Consider the following 20,237-nt stretch of genomic DNA (forward strand, 5'->3'; position numbering starts at 1 on the left):
GGTATGTTAAATTATAATAATATTTCTCAGTGTCACTGTTTTACTGCATTTTTAAACAAGTAAATGAAGACTTGGTGAGCATAATAGATTTATGAAAAATCTTACTGACTAACCTTTAAACGGTACAGTAACTTTTACTAATCAAGTCTTTTGAAAGCATTCTGGGAACTAGACATCCACTGCCCAGTTTCAGTGTGCAACAAAAATTCTTCATGCAGTCCCAACATAAATGATAACTTCCATTTTAAACATTTGTGACCCTGGACGTAAGTGTCAATTTTTCTAAATTAAGATTTATACATAATCTGAAATCTGAAAAAATAAGCCTTCCATTGATATATGGTTTGTTAGGACAATATTTGGCTGAGATACAGCTATTTGAAAACCTGGAATCTGAGGGTGCAAAAAAATCTAAATATTGAGAAAATCGCCTTTAAAGTTGTCCAAATTAAGTTCTTAGCAATGCATATTACTAGGGACTTAATACTGGTTTTGTGCTCCAGGGTCACATTTTAAGTAGACTGAACCCAATGTAATTAAGATGAGAACATATTCTGAAAGCAATGAGCCAAAATAATTTGTGATTGCACTTCAAAAAATATGTTTTGAAATAACACAGCTGAAAAAAAACAAAAAAACACACATTAAGATGCATTTAAAAACAGGCTAAAAACCCATTCAGTTTCATCTGACAGAATAAGGAGATTTGAATATGAAATATTTGACAAAACAAATAAATCCTTGGCACTCTGGATGTTCAGTGTATATTGAAGAGGGAAAATGATGGCAAATATCAGCAGCTCTGTCTTTTGAAGAACAACCAGGTAAGTCTCGGTCAGACATAATTGCTTTCTTGTACGTTTCTTGTACTTCTCATCCTTTCAAATCTCTTCACTCTGTTTGCGTGCCAGGGATGTCTTTCCAACTTATACAGAAAATCTGCCTTTTAGTCTAAGAGCTGTTATTTTCCTGCTATTGATTGAACGCGTCTCAAGGCAAATTCCCCATTTAAGGATGATTTCCAGAGAAAGAGAGAGACAGATAAAAGCAACAATCAAAAAGCTGCAAGCTAATTCATGTTTACTAAAAGACTCAGGAAAAACACTGCTCTTAAACCTATTTTGATCATCAAAATCCCAAATTAATTCAACTCAATGGCCTCCTTACGGAAATGGCTTTTCCAATATTAGTTGTTTGAAGGATCTGTCACAATTTTTGTTGTTGTCACGCAACTTTCACTGCATCTCCAGCAAGACCAAGAAAACTCGAGTATAAAAAGCTGCAGTTTTTGTACGTACCGTGGTGTGTGAAGTATGGGCTCCATTGATGGTGCGCTTTCAGAGCTGATCTGCAGACTGACGCGCTGCTGAGGTTAAGCTAAGGTAGAACCGAGATCATGTGACTGGCCTTAAAGAGAGTTGGCCACCGGGCTAATGTATTTAATCAATATATCCAAACGACTGATGATGCAGGAAGAGCAAGTGCCAGAGTAAAGCTTGAGCCACGCAAGGGGATTTGAAGCTGCTCGCCCGGCACAGTGAATCCAGGCTAAACAAACAGGAGTAAGAGGATATTGACAACAAGAAAAGAGGGAATTGGAATGAACGAGAGATACATTACAACTAACACTAACAATTATTCACTCTTCTTCAAAGTCAAGTTTTCAATCTACAGTATATAACTGTTGCTTGTTTGATCTCTGAATCTTTTGCTTTGTTCCACATCTAGTGAGCTGCCTACATAGGCAACTACCCTAGTAAAAAAGTAATATTTAAAATTCATTTATTTCATAATAAGTATAGTTCAAATCTATTAACACATTTACTGACATATCGCTTGAGACTTACTGAAATAAAAACTATAATTAAACTAATGCACATTTCTTAATATTAAGCCTACAATTAGTTTTAATGTCACTACTGATGAGGATTGTATGATCTTTGAATAATATCAGTCTTTAAATGCAAGATATTTAAAGTGTACCTGAAGTATACTTGAAATAGTTCCACTTTAGCAAACTCAAATATACTTCAGTATACTTTCAGTTGGACTTCAGCACTACTTCTACAGAATTAAAGTGCATTAAGTACAAAATTAGTTGTTCCAATTTAGCAGCCTTTAAGTATACCAAAAATAGAGTTGCAGGGTATTTTTTATTAAGCACATAAGTATGTAAATATATTTGTAGAAGCCTGTACTTATCATGAAATAAATGTATTTCAAATACACTTTAGTATATTTATTTTTCACTAGGATAGTCTTGTGTAGCCGGACCTTCAGACTGATGGCAGAAGGTCTGGACTCCATCGCAGTTTTCGTTGGCCGAGGACTGCCCAAGCGGCCGTCTGACAGTCATGTAAAGAAGCAAATCACAGTTTGTTTTGTTCAGCGTCATGTTTAAGGGCATAAAAATGTGCAGTCAATATCGCTACAATAACAAACCAGCGTGCAACTAATGAATGTAGTCAAATATGTAGTCACAATTTTGAGGGCAAAAAAGTCCATTGTTTGTCATCAATATAGTGTATAGTCACTTTTAAACTAAGCATGTTTTTGTTGGTTAATGCAGAAAGTCTGACCATTTTATACATGTTGTTGTTTGCATTTGCATGGATTTCTATCAAAATGACTGACTTTCACCTGTTAAAAAAAATCTCTGAATGATGGTAAATCTGACCACACCATAAGTCTTCAATGAGTCACAAATATCTGCCCTCTATATGACAGTCTACATACATACATATGGGTGGTGAAAGAGGAAACACATGTACACACATAAATGCCACAGCACAATACACACATGGTTGCTGTTCATGGTGAAATACCTGGGGCTAATGGTGACCCAGATCCCAAAAAACACACAAAACAAATCACTTCAGGTGTTCACAAATACCCCTGGCAGCATAAAACCATCAACACATTAGAGCTAGAGCTTTTTTAAACATACAATGGAGCTAAAAACCTATCAGACTGAAAAACAAATCAGTGCCCCCCCCCCCCCCCCCCCTAGATTGTAGTTAAAGCTACCATAAATTAATGAGAAGGTTGTGACAAGATTCAGGCCAAAATCACCATTTTAATGGGTATTCAGATATTTGATGCATTTAAAAATGGCCACTTATTATGCTAGGAAATTTTTACTACTATTTTCATCTCATCGATCTCATAACAACAACAACAAAAAAGTGTGTGTGTGTGGGGGGGGGGGGGATTTATGAAAAGTAATGGGACACCCAAGTGTGCTGTATTCATGGAAAATGGCATATTTGCTATATGAAGGCTATATGAAGCTCTACAGATAGATCTGAATAATAAATGGGCCATTCGGGCACATCTGTATTATGTTGTGTTTGCAAGGTGGCGCAGGATGATATTTCTAGGCTGGGGTTGAAAAATAGACCTGCTCTGAGATGGCTTACCAACTGTGCTGCAGAATACAAATAATGCCGGCTTATATTTATGGCAGGATGCTGTCAGTGGTCTGGAGCCAAAAATAAACCCCACCAGAGTGAAGCAAAAAAAATAAAAAATAAAAATATCCCACCACATAAGTCACATGGGACTCACAACTAATAGTGTCAAGCCAATCACAATGATGAAATCAACAAAGGAGGACATAACTACATTTTTTATCTAAAAGAGAAAACTGACTGTAAACAGGCAATGGTGTATATCCCTGAGCCAAGCTGAATATACCTGAATGTACCTGCATTATGAGTTGAAGTATGACATTTAAGAATTGTCTAACAAATCATGAGCTGTAAGACTCCAATTTGAAGCCAATTACAAAAAAAAAAAATACTAAAAATATCTTAACATATTTTGAAAACATAAATTAAGAAGAATAAGTGAGTTAAGTGCTGTACATGTGTAGACCTGTTTTTTTTGTTTTTCTATAGACGTGTTATTGTGACAAAGTGTCTGCCATTGTCCTCCGGCAGAAAATCCACCAACCTCTTTCAAGCTCCCAGTACGAGAAGATTACATTTTCACGGGCGCTAAATTGAAATTTGGTCTTTTCTTGCCCTCACTATGAGGCTGATAGCTGCGTGTTGCTGTCAGAGGCGTCCCTCTCTTATCCTGTGTCTAGGTGAAGTATCGACTGCAGCTAAAGCTGACTGGCTCTTTTCATTAAAGACGACTGGGGACCAACCAATCAGCAGGGGGGTGAAAAACAGGCTTCAGCAGAGGACAAAAACAAGCATGTAAAGATGAGAGATGAAAGAGTACAAATGCACCAAAACCCAGATAAGAAAGCAAGTGATCTGTTAATACGATTTTCATGTCATTAGGATTCACCAATGGATCTTGAACACATTCTTCCGCATTCTGTTGTAATAAATCATATTTTAATTAGGAAAAAATTAAAGTATGTAAATATTAGATAGACAGACAGATAGAAAATACTTCTTCAAAAATACTACAATTATGGAATTAATGCAAAAGTAATGGAATTAATCAATAATACATCATGCTAATCAAGTGGAATCAAAACTAGAATAAATAAATTCCTTAAAATCTGTCTAGATTTAAGGTATTCAGGATTTAAATTTTTCATAAGCCAGGTATGAGCTTGAGATAAATACATATTTATTCTTGAAATAAATAAATAACTCTATTCAACTCTATTTTCCACAAGTTGATCTGATTCTTTAGGGTCTTAATGAAAAGTCTGTAACATAGTTTGGTTAAAATTTCTCAATGGTAGTGTAAATTTTTTTTTAACCTGTCAAAAACAGCTCTTGTCAGAGAAAGCCGTTTTGTGGCATTTTCCTTTAAATGTTAATGAGCTCTGCTGACCCCGCCCCTCTCTTCCGAGCCGCTCTCCGAGTGACTGTTTACGGTTTACTTCATCATGAAACTTGCTAATTAGCTTATTATTAGGAAAGGCTATATGCAAAGCTTCATTAAAAACCCTTGTACTCACTTCTTCTGTAGGTGAAGCTGGATCACGAATGATCTGCACGAACATAAACGAATTTAGGTAGATCAGGGGGCGCATTCCCTTCAAAAACAAAATGTAATCCACTGCGTCTTCAGCACCTCAGATGTCGGGAGTAAATGATGACTGCTATATTCATTATTACATACAACAACAGAACGCCTCAATCGCTTAACCTGAGACATCTTGTCTTCGCCTGCACCGGAGTCGACAGAATGGCGGACAGCTCTCAGCTCACTCAGGGCGGGTCTAAGGTAAGATGGCCTTGTCAATCAACTATCGTGGGAGCGGCCTGTGCAGAACTACGTCATTCTTACAGGGCTCTCAGAATAGCCTGATTTGAGAAAGGGGATTTTAAAATAGGGACTTAAAAAAAACACTGGGTGGATTTTTATCATTATAGAATGGATGTGTACACACATTTATGTTCAAAAAACTTGTAAAGTGAATTTTGCATCCGATGGCCCCTCAGACAGAAAAGAGAAGGCCAACATGGTGATATGCATTATTAGCAACTAGCAGTCAAGGAGAATAATCACACTTTTTTTCACGTCATGTTGAATGTTTCATACATGAGGCTAGAGAACAACGTGTGCACTGTAGGTGCTAAATTATTTCTCACACATCAAAAACCATCTCGGCCACTGCAACTGACCCTGATGGAGGGTTTTCGCCTTGGGGGGAAAACAGTGAGCTAGCGTAAAAAAGACTGATCTCTCGCTCTCTCTCTCTCCATTCACTTTCAATCTTTCTCGCTCTTTCTGAACAACAGCCTGCTAAGACACAGCTCAGCAAGAATCTGGCTCGGAAATTGCTTCACACAGCTGACATTAAAGACAGCTCATGCCCAGCGGCAATTCGTGGACATGGTTCACATCCTCGTGACATCTATGGGAAACGTGCGTCTGTATATACCAGTGATGAAAGATCCTGTGGGGAGAGAGGTGCAGCAGACTCCCATAATGCTCTATGGTGAATATCACAATCGCATGCAGCTCGCACGAAGACATCACACTTACGGATATCCTCTCGGTTTCCCAGGCTGTGAAGCTGGTCACATGACGATGCGACTTCACGCTATTCCTGACTGTGGCACAGCGGAAACAAGCCATGGATCTTCATTAGTGGCAATCACTGAACTGTCAACAGCTAATTAATAGTCTGAGGAGGCCAATGGTTTCATATCCAGGTAAACCATGTTATGGAGCTGAAAGCAGGAGCGCTTGTTTTTGGGAGAACATATTGAAGGTGTTTTTAGTAATGATGTGACACATGAGGTTAATGAAGCACCTGCTGCATCAGTGTTACTGAAAGTCTAAATGTCAGAGATGTTATTTAGCATTAAATGGACTGTTCATTTGAAAATTTGAGTTGTGTCATCTCTTATTCACCTTCAGTTTATTTTAAACTTTCATGTAACACAAAAGATGAAATTTTGCATTAGCATGTAGTTTCCAAGGGCTACCAAAGTCCAAAAAGTACAAAAACGCATCATAAATGTAGTGATCCCTACAACTTGTGCTATATTTCAAGTCTTTTGAATCAATACTTGACATACTGGTCTAGCTCTCAAATCTCAGCCAAACATCCACATATTCAATCTCTGTGCATAATGAGATATGCAAGAACCAATGAAGTAGTCATTTTCATATTGTTTTGTTCATAATGAACACATGCTCTCTCTTCAAAACCCAGCCCTCCATAAACATGTAAGCTTGCAGCAACAGCAAACCCTGTGTGTTTTAGTGAGATATCTTCTTATACACTGTAAAAAATAAATAAAAAAAAAGTTTAGCAAACTTAAAATTAAAGCAACCAGCTTCAGCAGATTTTTGAGTTTTCTCAACTTTTTATTTTTATTTTTACAGTGCTGTAAAAAAAAAATCAAAAGTTGAGAGAACTTAAATGTTTAAGGCAACCAGCTTTAGCAGATTTTTGAGTTCTCAACTTGTTAAGTTTATCAAACTTAAGTTGAGAGAACTGAAAAATATCCTACAAAATGAAGTTCAGAAAACTCAAAAATCTGCTGAAGCTGGTTGCCTTAAACATTTTTAAGTGTGCTCAACTTTTTTTTCTTTTTTTTTTTTTACAGTGTAGATAGTCAAAAATGTATTTCTGCTTTTCACTTTTGTAACTGTGGTAACTAAAACAAAAACAAAAAAAACTGTATAAGTATACGGCTAGCTCACAGTATGCTTTCAGTTTTTAGACTAATTGACTAGATGCAAAGCTTGTCGGCTGACTGAAAAAAACCTAATAAAATAAAATAAAATACAACTAGTTATTTTATATCTTTGGTTACATAACATAATATCTGACCATTAATATTTTAAAATTAAATGCCATATTTACATTTAAGCCAATACGTATAACGTGGTTTATTGTTGTTGTTATTAGAAACAAACTATTAAAAAACATTTTCATTAATTGAAATAAAGCTGAAATAAGTATAATTATTAGATGAACAACTTAAACAACTTAAATGAAAATTAGAAGCATTGTGGCAGCTACAGTAACTGAAATAAGTTGAAGTACTAAAATGATTAAAGCTAAAAATGAAAAAAAAAAGCTAAATGGAAATACTTTAAAAAGCAAACAACTAATAAAAATAACAATCACATAAGTAATTTAATAAAACAAATTAAAACGGAACATTTCAAAATGAAAGCTAATTCAAAATGTTCATAAATACTATAAATAATACTAAAATAACACTGAAGCGATTTTGTGGGATTTATAATCAAAGTTCTTTCAGTCAATAGAATTGCTTTGGGGTTCAAGGGACAACACCAACAATACACTGCATGTGTTGTCAAAGCACCACTCAACCTGTTTCTAAAGGTCACATGGTCAATTGCAATTATTATTTGTGAAGTCCACCAATAATGTTACAGCATCCACTGGGTGAAATGTTCACTACAACCAACAATACAGTCTCTTGACAACTTCCATTGATTTAAATTTTTTTTAAAATAAAACACACTCAGTGTGAACGATCCTTAACTCATTCTTCCTTTGGGCAGCTCTTGGCCAATTCAATCTGCGGTCCAGAGGAGGTGTGCTCTACAGCGTTCAATGACCTTTCATGATAATTACAGCTGCTCAGCTGTCCTCAGGCTCCTCAACCTAAAAGTAGCCATTATGTATTATGTAACCGAGTGATGGCAGAAGTGCAAGTTTGATTTAAAACATCCAACATGCTCTGACAAGGGTGAGCGACTTTCCACTGACTGTGTGATTTCTACAAACATGAGGCTTTCACAAAGACATCAGCCAGATCACACACTGATTGGTGGCCAAATGTCTGTATTGTTGGTCATAGTAAGCTGGATGTTCTACAAAAGACTATAGACATATACAAAGACTGTTCAGTCCTATTACTTGTGAGTGGGAGAAACTGCAACACGCAATATGGCAGAATATCGCTAATTGGTAAAATCATTACATCACTGCAGCGGTTGTTAGAAACTCCGGTTCCCATTGAGACACGCTTATGACTGCACATGCTCATTGGCTGGTATAGACAGAAAAATAAGCTTTTTAATGCTATGGGGCAGTTCATTTCAGATTTTGTTGCCAATTTGACAAGTTAATTTCGAGTTCAGCAAGCAGTTTTTGAGATTTCGTGATTCCCCCATTCATTTAGATAGGACTTGGTCTTAGAAGGCTGAAATAGCTGGCTGGAGGTTTTGCAAATATAGCTGCTGGGTAGAGTAAGACAATATTTTTGATGAAATACGAGAGTTTTACTCACCCTCAAGGCATCCTTGGTGTATATGACTTTCTTCTTTCAGAAGAATCCAATGAAACATGGACTAATTTTCATTTTTGGGTGAACTAACCTTTTAATGACAGAATTTTCATTTTTGGGGGAGCTATTCATTTAATAAACATTTCCCACTCAAACTCAATTCTGTCAGGACCACTATCGTCAAAGATGACTGATAATTAGCATACAGTTTGGATTGCCGGTATGGTACGCATCCATGCAGCCTAGCACAGATAAGTGCAGCGATAACCCCCCAGGTTAAAGAGAACAGAACCAACATAAATGTATTGCAGATATCATTAAAGCCCAATAATTTATGTACACATTTTAGAATTAGTCTGATTCAAAGGAGAATCACAAGGCTGAATCCTGACTGACAAGAGGAGGACCTGGGGATGGAGGAGGGTAATTAGCTATTGAGCAACGCGAAAACTGCTGATAATACTGAAGGACCTTATATATGAATGCTTAGATAGGTGTCGTATATAGCTATAGTATATGTATATGGCTATAGTATATGGCTAATCCAATGGTGTGAGTTTGGGGGCGGGACTACCACAATCAAAGTGGGCGTGTCAGTAGATGTGTTCAGGAAACCTGTCTGAAACAATTGTTTCTTTCATAGTTCCACGTAATGACACATTACAGCGTGAAAAATATCTGAATTTACGTTGTTGCATAATTGTGCCTATCTACAGAGGCACACAGCAGTTTGCTTGGCCTTATAGACTAAAAATATATGTCGCAGCTGGCGGGGAAGTCTCGGCGAGGCCCTCTAATGAGCTCTGTCACATCAGCATGGCCCAGCAGCGCCTGTGGTTGTGTCATGTCACTTCCCATTCGCCACAGCAGCCACTGGAGCTCCAGTGAACCACCAGAAAGTCAGGACAGCTCCTCCATCTCTAGTCTATTCTGGGTTCACTGCTTCCTCGGGCCGCCTCGAGGTGAAACAGAACAGCATTTATCAAGCTTCACCGGATCCATGGACATCTACCTTGAGCGGCAAAGACTGCGGAATAATCGATGTAATCATATCAATCTGTGTGAATCATTCTTCTTATCATCTCTAATGGTTCTTTGCATCAATCTTATATAACGCTTATGCAAGCAGTGCTCACAATTGTTGTGTTTGGATGCTAACGTCTGCTTCTTTTTTATTTCATGACCTGCATTCCAAATGACACACTATATACTTGTACACTATGTACTCAACCATGTAGTTTATGAATTACATAAGGTTATTTTGTCATTAATAATCAGAGTCTGATAGCCCCTCCCCCTTCGCTACATAATTAAAGCTGCGACAGTTGAGTGCATGAAGTGTCCAACATTCCACACTTAGTTTTTTCGGTTATTTAAAGCATAGTTCACCCAAAAATGGAAATTCTGTCATCATTTGCTCACCCTCAAGTAGTTCCAAACCTTTATGAATTTCTTTGTTCTGCTGAACACAAAGGAAGATATTTTGAAGAAAGTTGTAACCAGGCTGTTTTGGGGCACCATTGACTTCCATAGTAGGAAAAAATAAATAAAAATACTATGGAAGTCAATGGTGCCCCAGAACTGCTCTGTTTCCCACATTCTTCAGAATATCTTCCTTGGTGTTCAGCAGAACAAAGACATTCATACAGGTTTGGAACTACTTGAGGGTGAGTAATTGATGACAGAATTTTTTATTTTTGGGTGAACTATCCCTTTAAGTGCATCATCTGGGTATTTAAAGTGCACTTTCAGTGTGAACACACTACTCGCACTATTATACTACAAAACGTTATAGAGCAGGGCATAAGTGTTCTATTTGGGACACACCTATGGACTTTTATGGAGTGTTTAAAGGGACAGTCCAGCCAAGAATGAAAATTGTGTCATCATTTACTAACCCTTAAGTTGTTTCGAACCTGTATGGCTTTCTTTCTTCTGTAGAACGCAAAAGGAGATTCTTTTTGAAGAACACTGAGAACCAAACAACATTGGGGCCCATTGAAAAAAAAGTTTTAAAATGACATGGAGACTAAATGGGTTCATACAATAATATGGTCGTGTGTTAAGTATTCATCTGTTGCAGCTGCATAAAGAGCAATTTTTCCTTTCTTCTTAGTTTCATAGGACATCAAGGTCTTTTTTTATTAAAAAGATAAAAGGAAAAATCTGATTTGTTATAATATGACCCATGTATGTCAAATCTATAGCATGCATTGAAAATTCATCACATATTCACACATCTAAATGCCATCAAACATGTCTCACGTGTTACATAAGAGACAATTAACTACCAGCCGTGTCCCTGAAGAAGCGCTGCAGAGTTTAGAGATGAAGCCGTTCGATTTTCAGCTCATCTCCTGGCATTTCACTCTTCCCTAATCTATGAGTCATTTTCTCATCTGTGTACAGAGGACAGCGCTGACCTTGGTTTATAAACACAAGTGTACAAGAGAAGCGGACTGTTTGTGGACCATTATTAAACCACCACTGGTTCTGATCAATATTATCAGTGACTTTGAAGGATGAATAATAGAGCACATTTAAAGGGCAGTACGAGCATTTTGTGCAGGTGATAAGTGCTATCTAATGAAGTCTTCTGATTACAGAACACATAAATCTCTGACAAACGCAGATGCAAAAAATGTTCATTTTCAGACCTGAGTGAACGTATAGGTCGGTGCATATTTAATGATTTGTGAAATGTTGTTAAATGACTAAAGACATTTATTTGCTTGTGCAATCACATTAAGGGAACATTCTAGGTTGAATGAAAGTTAAAGGTCAAGTGTGAAATGTTTTTAATAATAAAAATGTTTCTGGTTCAATACAATTTATAATTAGCCAACAGCACTTGCTGCATAAATTAAAATAAAAAACTATTTATTAATAAATAACTAAATATTAAGGTCAGGTAACAGACTTAATCATTAAATCTTATGTTTCAATATTTAAAAAAAATTTCATTAGTTATTTTGAAGAAATTATTATTTCATAAAGCTGATAAAGCTAGATAATCATTAAATAAACATTTTATAAGCATATATATAATTTATATATTTAATTAATTAATATTTTATACACATAAAACATTGAGCTGTAAAGTTGTCTAACTCTAATTAGATATTCATTAAATATACATCTTTATTTAAAAATATATTATCTTATACGTATACAAATTGAGCTGTCTGAAGTTTTTTTTTTATTTTTTTACTTTTTTTTTTTTTACTACGTTTTTAAAACTATTATTTTTTTCACCAATATTAGTGGATCTATTTTCCGTATCTTCCTTTAATTCCTTTATTTCAGTCTCTGTATTCTTCAAACAAGTAGTCTGGTGGATTGTCACTGAGGTTGCATTATGCTGTGTAGAATCAGGGCGAGAGCGTCTAGAAAGAAAACAACAAATATAAATGTTTTATTGTCCCAGCAGTGGGCAGCTCTGTCAGGAATCATTGAGAGTTGCTTCAGTGCAGCTGGAGGACATTGTGAGGCTCATAGGGACGGTTTGTTCATGATGTGACACTGACATGTGCCACAGACACGTGATGCTTCTCAGTCTGACGCCAGGACATGAAAAGTGCATGAAAAAGACATGACATGTTCTGACATACAGTTACTGAAGTTAACTGTACTGAAAACATACTTAAACTTTGAAAACTAAAAACTTTCTCTCCAGTGCAAAAAGCACACATATTGAAACTAAACTTCAAAACAGACTCATATTTCCACAAGTTTCTTGGTTTGCAAAAGAATGAAATCCAACATGCAAAGAGGCTGTTCATAATTGCTGGGGCAATTAAAAACTATGTTGAACTTCACATCAAATCTGCAGCCTGTGTGTGAGCGCAGCAAAACACCATTACTCAATTCATACATGAAAATGGTGTTATAATGAAGTCTGAATGGCTCAGCAGCAAAACAAAAACAGCCAGTTTAATTCTAAGAGTAAGTGAGAGGGAAGAAAATTAATTATGACTGTTTTGGTGGAAAAAAAATTACAAGTGGAACTCAAGGGGAAAAAGTACAACCTCTTTAAACTCCAAATATATCACTTTTAAGATTTTTGCCCTTTGTTAGCTTGTAACTTTATGTTTCCCAAATCACTATGCATGTGAAAAGGCTTGTGAATTTAGCTAGACTCATTAAACACAGTGAAAACAGTGCCTTTGTTCACAGGACCTGAAGCGTGGGTTCAGGCACACAGCGATGCTTACAGGAAAATGAATCAGGCGCTCTTGTCCCCTGCAGAAGCTCCTGGGGTTACAGGAAACAGCCTGCCGTCTCTGCTGCTCACCAACACGTCCTGCTCTGTGTGAACATCTCCAGCTGTCTGAGAGATGCTCCTCATCCTCTATCCACAGCTGGAGGGACGGTCAGAGAAGCACCTCGCTGCTTCAGAAACACCATGAGCCACGATTGTCAATCTAGATACATTGTCATTGAGGAGTCTTACAATTTTTTATTCATTTACTATAAAAAATTAAAATATTTGGACTACCATTTAAATATTTGGGGTCAGTATGATTTAGTTTTTATACAGAAATTTATACTTTTAACCAGCATGGATGTATTAAATTGATCAAAACTGACAATAAAGACATTTATTATGAAACAAAAGATTTTAATTTAAAATAAATGCTGCTCTTATGAACTTTCTATTCATCACAGAATCCTGAAAAAATAATGGTTTCCACAAAAATATGAAGCAACACAACTGTTTTCACCATTAATAATAATAATAAATGTTTATTGAGCAGCGAATTAGCATATTAGAATCATTTTTGAATTATTTTAAATTGAAATAATACTTCACAATATTACTGTTTTGCCTATTTTTATCAAATAAATGCAGCCTTAAGAGCTTCAGAAAATTCTTTCAAAAGCATAAAAATAATATAATAGTTGTTTTGCAACAAAAATCATAATATAATCTGGGTTTTCATAACCACTTTTCACACTTTTCTCTAAGCCATACAACTAAAATGATTTGTGCTCAGCGAAGATTTCTTTAATGATACATGAAGCAGCAACAGAAAACAAAAATTGCATAAGAACATCAGAACATATGACGATAGACTTGAGTGCAATCTGAGCAATATCTGCCATGACTCTCTGGGGTCAAATGGGCTGAGACTCATTTAAAGTGCTGTAAGCTGCTTTGGAGAAGCTTTTGCTAAAAGGCAAGTTGCAAATCACAGTCACTGACCTCCACATCTCTTTTCCCACGCATCAGATGCTCAGTTCCAAAACCTAGTGAGCTTCCTACGTAGATTGCATTGCCAAGCATCATAGGTGAGCTCACGGTGTGAAGTTTGTTTGTACCTTCTGAGGTACCTTTTTATGGCCAAATTTGTATAAGACAGCACTGCATGCATCCCAAACTATGGATGACATGAGAGAAACACACATATATATATATATATATATATATATATATATATATATATATATATATATATCATACTAGTTTTTCTTAATAGGCTTTGATCTCATTTTATTTTTGCCTGTCGATTCCTCAGACAAACATCTGCATCAGAGAGCTGCAAAACACAAAGCATGTCGCTTATTCAAATGAATGCGCAGAGGAGGATCAGTGCCTCTCTCAGATGTGAGACGACAGCGACAGAACATTCCATCAGTGCATTTATGCCTCGTCAGCAAATAATTGTATGGCAGAGAAATGCAGAGGGAGTTCAAGCCTGTGGCTGGGTTAGGTCATTTAAAGACTTCTAATCAAGCGTCTAGTGTAAATTCTGAAATTATTTGATACTGGAAATATAAGAGACGAAAGAAAACTGCTCTGAAGAGACACATTTTAAAATGGCCTGACGTGTCTGCTGAAAAATACTCACAAGATTGATGCATTCTGCTCAGCAACCGTGGCTGTAAATACAAAAACTGGCATGATTCTATATCTACATCTCTTTGATTATCTAAAGGAATAGTTCACTCGAAAATAAATGTTTTGTCATTTACTCACCCTTGGAAGACAGTGCTTCCACAGAAAGAAAGAACAGCAAAGGAACAACGTGAGGGTGGGTAAATAATGACACAATAAACAACCTTGAAAGCAACTGCTGTTTCAAGTAAGAAATACAATTAGATAATAAATGAAGTGTTAATGTGAGGACGCAGGGCTTCTTGCCAGCTTATTTCAATACATGATAATGGCAGCTTAGTGCCACCACCTGCCACAACACCCGCTGCAATACTGTCCAATCAGATGCCGGAATTCAACTACAACAAATGACAAGGCAAAATTCTGTCCTCGCAAGACATTAAAAGATAAACAAAGAGATAATAAAAAGCCATAAACGTAAGATATAGATGAAAAAGATAAACCTACGAAATGCTGAGAATCATCATTTCTAAACACAATCTGTGCACCATGCTTTTGCTATGGTAATATTGTGGTATTCTTTAATGTATCGTGGAATACCATGTAAATGTGACACTTTAAAAGAACAGTGCAAATATTGCATTTAAATACCCAAACATTATCACAGAGGGGTGGAACAGTGATAAATTACATTCAGAAAGGGAATACGTTGAAAAGTATTCCAATGGAAAACAGTGTTGTGGAATAACCGCCGGCAATGATCAGAGTCTCTTTGAAGTTAAAGTCGTGGCCTAAAAAAATAATCCCATAAAAATGGAGCTTCATATACTGGGGCATAAAAAATGCTTCAGCATTCGGCTATGGAGAACGAAACGACCGTATCCCAGCTCTGAAACAGACACGGAGGGAAGCTGGACTCCTTAATAGACTGTGAACAGCATGTTGGTAAATGGATGTTATAATGCAAACCTAATGCAAATAGTCATATAAAACAGATTCAACTCACTATATAAAGAGTTTTATTGGGTCAATGCTCTGGTTTGAAAAGCAGTGAGTTGTCTTGATGTCTACCGCCTACACAGACATCTTAACTGAAATGGAACCTAACAGATTTAGGACACTAAATAAACAGCAACTCCACAGGTCAACAAACAGAGCTGCTCATGCGAAGCACACGGTAGACTTGAGATTAGATACTCTAACCAGAAAAAAATACACAGCGCTCACCAAAAAAAAATAAAAAATTGGGTAAGATAGAACATTTTAATTAGCCTGAACTATTTTTAATTCAGTATTGAAAAAAAATATTAATTATTACACTAATTAGCACTTTGTCCACCATTTTCAAATTTTTTTTTTTCCCCTACTGAGTACATTCTGGGATTTTCGTTACTGGGAAGAATACAGATGCTATCCTGCTTTGGAAATTGAACAAAAGAAGGTATCTTAAAAATAAGTCTACCTTTTGGAACAGCATTCATATCAAGTGTGACAATGAGTCACTCTGAAAAATGTATAAAAAAACAAACAAAAACATTGATTAGTAGGCACTTTACAGATATAATCAGCAAATCAGAATTATCCTATATTTTCTCAGTGTTTAAGAACTTAATTTTCTGCAGCCGAAAATGATACCAGCCCTCCCTCATCTAATGTCTCTAGAGCTTTAAATAAACTCACTCTGGTCTTAGAGATTTTAATATAGGTCAGGGAATTGCAGCAGGAGCTGCATTTATTCTGAAGCGTGTTCCACCGCTCTGCCATAAAGATGTAAATGAAAAAAAGAAAAAAAGTGGTGGTTGCCAACAAAATCTAAAAAATAATAATACTAAAAAAAATGTTCTGTAAAACCTAAAAACAAACCATTTATTGTGTGAAAATGGTTGTAATTTTTCCCTCAGTTCTGCTTGATATGAGATAAGACCAAAAAAAAAAAAGGTAAATATCACTTGTGCATTTTTTGTGCAGCATCTCCAAATCAAGCTAGAATTTTAATCCAATTATGCAAAAAGTGTGAAAAACAAGCTTTTTTTGTAGTTGAAGAAACAACTGCATGTATCTCTAAACTACAGCAACTAGAAAATGCAGATAGATGATTCAATGTGCGTCAGCAAGGACCCTAAAATGTTGAGAAGACACACTGAACAGACAGGACAGAAGCAAACGCATCATAAACAACAAACATATCAGACAAGCACGTTCAGCTGCCAGTGGTGTCGTCAATCACACCTATCAACAGCTGAAGGGTGTACGTTCATGTTAGGCTGAATAGATTAACAAGACAAAAGCTCACAAAAACATCCATCGTTGGCCATGATGTCTTTCTTAAGAGCTGTCGAGTCAGTGCATATTATTCACTATCAGGAATGTGAAGTTGCTGCTGTCAGTCAAATCAAATAAATACAGAATGTGCCTGTTTTTTTAAAACGTCCTCCATAGTGCTTCTGCAGAAAAAAAATAAATAAAATAATAATCTACAATATTGATTAAATTGACCAAAACCTGCTAATCTTTGTTATTTTGGATTTGATTAGACTGCAGATGTTCGCTTTCTCTCACCTGACAATTTACCGTGAAAGTGTATTTTGCATTATTTTAAATAATTTTATTTTGTTTTGTCTCTATGACAACAAAAATATTCAGCCATTTTTGTATGACAAAAATTGTCAGGCGCTGTGTAATGCACAAGATTAATCTTCATCTGTCACAAAAACGTGAAGAGAAATTGTGATTTTCCGCTAATATTTTCATTTTGGTGGCTTTATGTAAGGAATAATTCACATATGTGTCACCACAGGAAGTTCTGGAGGAAAAAAAGATTGAATCACACACATCTCTTACACGTCTCAAGGGCAGACTACAGTTCTTACAATTCAACTTAAACCATCTAATGCTGCAATTCCTAATAAAGTTATAGGCCTTTATTTCATTTACCTTTCAATGCCAATTTTTACTTGCATTTGTCACTTGCCCAGTGTTAATTCTGGACCCTGAGTGCACACAACCGATATCAGCTTTCAATGATTGCACGCACCTCCTGTAATCTGACAAACACTCAGAATAACTCACAAGCACCTCCCCTTTATGCTAATGAATGGAACACCAATAGAAATCACCCTCAGGAAAGAGAACAGCAGGGGACAGTAAACGGTTGAGCTCCTCACATCGCCACCATTTCTCCTCAGAATTCCAAAGCATTCCCAATGTCAGTCAGGATATCTGTGCATTTGTAGGTCATTCTGCCCTGATTAGATCATTGTGCCTTTGAAGAGGACTGAATATCCCTTTGTGCCTTACGCTCTCCGAAGGAAGAACGTCTTCTACAGTTTGATTTGTGCTCACATTACACATGGGAACTGCATGGTGTTGATTGCTGCCATCAACGTCACATCTGTGATTTGTCTTACATCAATTTTGTTTTTGACAACAGCAGCAGGTCTAGAAGGAGCACCAGCAATACTCAAGTAATCAAAGAAGATGGTAAAGTTTAGGGATGCACTGAAATTAAAATTCTGGCTTATAGCAGTAAACTGAATTTTTACTGAAACTGAAAGTTTACTGCTTTTTTTTTTTTTTTTTGATTATCAGTATTAGTATTATTATTATTATTATTATTTTATTAGTGTTTTTAGAGATTTCCTGAGTTTTAGATAGGGCCAAAAAACAAAATGCATGCATGCACACAATGTAAATCTGCACTGAAAAAAAAAAAAAAAAAAAAAAAAAGAGCATGTTCAATTAAATGTCCAGTTAAATACCCGCTATCCAAAATAATCTAATTTAATCATTTTCTGTATTTTATAATTTTTTTTGCCAGGACGTTATCCAGTAATTTTACGGATATTTCCATTAACCCTAAAACACAACACAAGCAATGAGGTGCAAAATTTAAAACACATAAAATTCCAGCTTTATAAATAAAGAAAGAAATAGTAATTTTACAACATTTCTTCATATTAATAAAGTACATTGTTCCCTATTTTAATGGATATTTTTCACATTTTTGTTTCAAAGACTGTAAAGATTTTTAATTCCATTCAATTTGCATGGGCCTTTTTTCCCCCACACAAGCAAAGTAAATGATGGAGCAAGTTGCCTGCTGACATCTTTGTGTCAAATTAACAATCACGTCCAAAGTTTTTTTTTTCCATGAAAAGCAGGCTCTCTGTGACACTGCTATCTAATTCCATTCTTATAATGTCATTCAGCCTGACAATATGACATCCACAGCATCACACCAAACCTGTCTGTCTCCTGTTCGTTGTAGCTCAAGAGTCCAACTTCAGCTTTAATATCGTGACAGCACTCACCGACAGCAATTAAAACCCTGTACGTGACAGCTCAGTCTCTGCATCCTAAGAAGACCGCTTCCTGCTTCAGCAAGAAGTCACTGGTGTCTACTTCAGTCAGTGCACAGGAATCACACAAAGATGCAGAACTAAATTAAACTATAATGTGATTTGTTTCAAAACAAACCTGGAGGGTGAACCCTCTTTCTATTACCCAGGGTCAGCTGAATATTTGCTGGATTTTAAATGACACTGCAGCTACAGGAGGTCAAGATGATTCCGGTGACCGTGATGTGACGACTGCGTAATGAGTCCTGTGCCTGGGGCTTCGGTGGAACGGTTTAGCTCTTACTGCCTGAGCTCATTTCGGAACGTAAACATTGGTAAGTCTAATTAGAGGAAGCCTTATCTGCCATAATGCTATACACATTACTGCGACCTCAAAGACAACTACAGTTCATTTTTCACGAGAAGACTGATGGCAGGGCAACATTTTTAATGAGCTGCTCCAACTGTAATGCGTTTAATAAACAATCCCAGCGATGAAGGATTCAATTTAGCTGTGTTCCCGTCACAGTTTAACAAGCGCATGTAAACATGAGCCATTAAATTGCTGATGAGAACCCAAACCCAAACAATAAAAGAGCTCTATAGTGGATGCAGATTGGTTCAAAACCATGTGATCATGTGTGTTACCCTCAATAGTGACGGAAAGTGTTGTCATTTCAGTATTAGGGTCATTAGCTGGATTTCCATCCACATGGTTTGTGCAAGTTTTGGGATATTGCATAAAAATGCTGGAAGGAAATACCAAGATAACAAGAAAAGCAATGGAAATGCATTTACCAAATAAATTCCTCTAAACAGTCATTTGACTTGTGGAAGGATGTGGAAAGAAAAGTTGTAAAAAAACAAACTTACATTCTTTACATTTCATTGCAATGGTTTTAAACAGTCACTTGCCACACAGACATTTATGCAAATTTCTGTCAGGATCACTATCGTCCAAGAGGATTGACAATTAGCATACAGTTTGGATTGGCAGTATGGTTCTGTTCTGGGGAAGAACTCCCTGCGCATCCGTGCAGCCTAGCACGGATAAGAGCAGGGAGAGCAGCGATAACCCCCTAACGTAAAAGAACAGAACCAACTTGAATGTATTGCAGAGATCATTAATATTCAGTAATTTAATATACACATTTTAGAAATTAGCCTGATTCAAAAGAGAATCAGAAAGCCAAATCCTGACTGGATGAAAGGAGGAGTTGGGGATGGAGGAGGGTCATTAGCTACTGAGCAATGCAAAAGCTGCTGATAATACCGAAGGACCTTACACAGTACATGAATGCTGAGATGAGCATCGTATTCCTATAGCTAGACGTAGATCAGATGATGCGAGCTTGACTAACACGACCC

At 36.4% G+C, this 20,237-nt stretch overlaps 1 protein-coding gene across 1 annotated transcript in view; it reads right to left on the reverse strand.

Annotated features, from left to right (window-relative positions):
• The window catches only part of LOC306886971 (oxidation resistance protein 1-like), a gene marked incomplete at its 5' end in the record, with an annotated part of 150,680 nt that overhangs the window by 117,845 nt on the left and 12,598 nt on the right, over window positions 1-20,237 (reverse strand). The gene's annotated exons all lie outside the window — the stretch shown is intronic.

The sequence above is a fragment of the Barbus barbus genome (genome assembly GCF_936440315.1).
Source record: "Barbus barbus genome assembly, chromosome: 21".
Classification (NCBI taxonomy): domain Eukaryota; kingdom Metazoa; phylum Chordata; class Actinopteri; order Cypriniformes; family Cyprinidae; genus Barbus; species Barbus barbus.